The 3898-nt window shown below is 40.5% G+C and overlaps 1 pseudogene; it reads right to left on the reverse strand.

The window, feature by feature from the left end:
- Positions 1-2953: 2953 nt before the first annotated feature.
- On the reverse strand, positions 2954-3898 carry LOC124959467 (olfactory receptor 52E4-like; annotated as a pseudogene).

The following is a 3898-nucleotide window of genomic DNA, read 5'->3' on the forward strand; positions in this document are numbered from 1 at the left end:
GTGCTTAGTCACTGAGTCACATCTCTAACCCTTTTTAATTTTGTATTATGAGACACGGTGTTACTAAGTCGCAGGGTTTTGCTGCATGGATGAGTCTGCTTTTGAAATTGGGATCTTACTGCCTCAGCTTCCCAAATCACTGGGATAACAGGCATGCACCACCAGGCTTGGCCTAAAGTTTCTTTTTGTGCTTCATTGGTATTGACCACAAATAACAGGCTTAACCATTGCATTCTTAAAAATGTGAATGATCATTTTTTCTGTTCATGTTAATTTTTTGTAAGAAATTTTATAGCATAACTGTAGAAAAACATCTTCCTAACACTTGGACTATTTAGACCCTAGTTTCTGCATTTGTAGCTGATCTCTTCTAATGCTGATCACACCGCTTGTGTTCACATAGTGCCACCAGCTGGAGGAGGGTGATGTGCTGTGGGCAGGGTGGGAAGAAGAGTCTCTTCCATACATGGATGGTCAAGCAGGACCCAGATTGAAAGTACATGGTGGCATCTCAAAGACTCTGGAGTAGCACAGATTCCCTGGGTTCAATCCCCAGTACTCAAAAACAACAACAGCAACAACAACAACAACACACACACACACACACACACACACACACACACAAAGAAGACAAAACATCCCATGACTCTGGAGAAGATTAACCACCACTTTGGTGCAGATGCCTGACAGTTGATGTGGAACCTGCTGAGGGGTTGGAATGATCACTCTGCGTCCTGGTGCCAGGGCTGGGCGTTTGTGATAAAGTACATGACATCTGCTGCTCTCTCTGCCACTCTGAACATTAAAGATAGAAGGCAGCCTGGACTTTTGAACAAAGACAGGTGAGATGCAACACATGGCATGAGCCCAAGGTTCAATGGTGAAACTTTGGTAAACTAGAGTCCTAACTACATCTTGGGTCTGATCTAAGAATCACCTCAAATCAGCATGTCTGCACCATTATTGTGGCCTAATCTTGTGTGATTTCATGAAAGAAAACTACTGTTCAGAGGAAAATCTCATCTGTTCACCAAATCCCTCTCTTGAAACCAAGTCCCAGCCATAGGACCCTATGACAGCCCAATAGACAAGAATCACAGAGCTTCTTAGGGAAAATGGGTAATTCCACAAGTTGGTGGGTTCTCTGCAGACAAGAATTGGAACTCTATGAGTTTGGTTCAGAGTTAGGTCACATCACCCAGAGAGCCTTATTCTGGCTATACTCCAAAGTGGACTTCTAAAATTTTGAGGAAGCTGCTCATGGTTTCCTGACAAGGGAGCCCAGATCAGGGACTCTGCTTTTCTTTCTTATTCCCCCAGCGTACTGGGGATGGAACTCAGTGCCTTGCTTATGCTTGACAAACACTCTAGCACTGTGCTACATCCCAGGCATAAGTTTGGTATTGCAGTTTGATTATGAACCACTTTACTATGTGTATGTTTAAGCTTTCCCACTTCCATAAATGTATGTAACAGGAAATTGCCTTATACATGCTACATGCATAATGTGCCTTATACAGACTTTTTAATATCACTGAAACATGAAAAATCTTTTTTAGTTAGCATGTTTGTGTGTGGTACAGATATTGACCAGGATGCTTACCATTCAGTACCATGGACCATGGTGATAAAGACCAGACCAAGTTCAGTCACTGTTTATTACTGATCTATTGCAACCACACTCAGAGAGTTTCTGGTGCCTCCTTCATTATCAACACCAACCCTAGGCTATGTTCTGTTGCCTAATTTTCTAGACATCTCCACTTGAGACCCATGGTGTGACCTCAAATATTTATATAGAATATTTTCTACTCAAATCTTCTATGAGTTAAGAATTGCTGGTCAAAGAATTTATCTGAGTGATCTTCCTTCTCTTGTTACATGAAAATTATGTAAAAGATGAGTGTGACATATCTATTTTATGGACATGAGTGCCTCTGTTTCCTTGGACCTCTGTCTTTTTATTTGTAAGATAATGGGATAGATCAGGTTTAAATGTATTTCCATCTTTAAAAATTGATATTCCCATAAAATTTTAAGAGTTTGAAGTGGATTTCATAAAACAACAACAACACATGCAAAAAAAAAAAACCCAAGACAAATTATAACCCATGCACATAGACTTAGGAAATTCCACAAGATGCTATAGGTGCAGGAATTGTACTTAGCTGGGGTCAAGTTTCATACCAAGACTTGCCCAGGTCCAGAGAAACTGAATATAATTGCTCTCTTATCTTCTTCAGTTTACCTGCCTTAATTCCTAATAATTTATTCTGGTATGCTTTTTAGTATTTTACATATTGTCCTACAGGCCTAGACAAAGTTTCCAAAGCACAGGACATGAAAGACACTTCTGATTTTTAAGCAAGAGTTCTGTAATCAGTTGCTAATTTCAGTTGAGCATTTCTTTGACTTATTTTAAAGCAGACCACAATACTAAGCTGTATCTGGAGTATGGAAATGACTGAATATTGAAAATGATTGTAAGAATAAGACTGAAAGAATATTAAATAAAAAATAAATCTAGAGAGGAAGACAAACTTTGGTATCAATGTAAAGGACAGAAAACGGTGACGCATTAAATGTTCTCATCCAGTCGTTGCTACTAACCACATGGATTGAACCTTATTTTATCATCTAAATATTATTAGATCTGTGTCCTTCAAGGATCCCAACTTACCTCATGACAAGATATATGGAGAGATGGAGAGAGTTCTACTTCAAAAGTACTGACACCTCCAGCCTCTTCTCTATTAGTCTTTCCTTTTGTTCAGGTACGTGGAAGGAGATAGGGAGAATGGGCAGCACAGGTAGTTCTGCTGTCAGTGCTAAAGCACTTCCAATCAAAAGGAAAGATGTAACTATGAGTTAGTGTTATGGGATGTTTAAAATGGAGCTACATTATTATAACTTGAGTTGTATATAAATATGTTTACCCAAACTTTATATAGTACTATTCTTTTTGTATAAATATCTTTACAACATGCTCTCGAATCTGCTTGGTCCTAACTCCATAAATGACAGGGTTAAGGGCAGGGGGGATGACCACATACAGGTTCGCCAAAAGAATATGGATGTACTGGGGAATGTTATGGCCAAAGCGATGTGTCATGAAAGAAAAAAAATGCTGGTGTGTAAAAGCACAGCATGACACAGACATGGGAACCACAAGTATTGAGAGCCTTTAGTTGTGCGTCTTGAGAGGGAAGGCGGAAGACAGCTCGAAGGATGAGCACATAGGAAGAGGCAATCAGGATCACATCCACAATAATATTAGAAATCACCACAAGTCCATAGATTATGTTGACCTTGATGGGTGCACAAGCCAGTCGGGCAAGACCCATGTGCTCACAGTACATATGAGGCATGATGCGATTCCCACAGGAGGGCAGTCGCAGAATGAGAAACACAAATGGAGTCAAAAGAATTAAATTTCTTCCAATGACAACAGAGGCTAGGATGCTGATGGTTTTATTGGTGAGGATGGTGGTGTATTGGAGAGGATTGCAGATGGCAACAAAGCGGTCATAAGCCATGACCACCAGTAAAACAGTCTCCATGCCAGTGAACATGTGGATGAAGAACATCTGAGCAAGGCAGCCTCCAAAACTGATCTCGTGGAGATTGAACCAGAAGATGCCCAACATTTTGGGGATGGTGGATGTAGATAGGCCCAGATCAATCATGGACAACATGGCCAGGAAGTAGAACATGGGCTGATGAAGACTGTGTTCAGTCTTGATCACAAAGAGAATGGTGATGTTCCCCACAAGGGATGTCAGATACACAATGCAGAAGGGGAAAGCAATCCAGATGTGTAGAGTTTCCAGTCCTGGTATTCCTAGCAGGATAAACAAGGGGGATGAAACTGGGTATTATTGATGGATGGCATTGTCTT

The sequence above is a fragment of the Sciurus carolinensis genome, chromosome 11 (assembly GCF_902686445.1).
Source record: "Sciurus carolinensis chromosome 11, mSciCar1.2, whole genome shotgun sequence".
In the NCBI taxonomy this organism is placed as follows: Eukaryota; Metazoa; Chordata; class Mammalia; order Rodentia; family Sciuridae; genus Sciurus; species Sciurus carolinensis.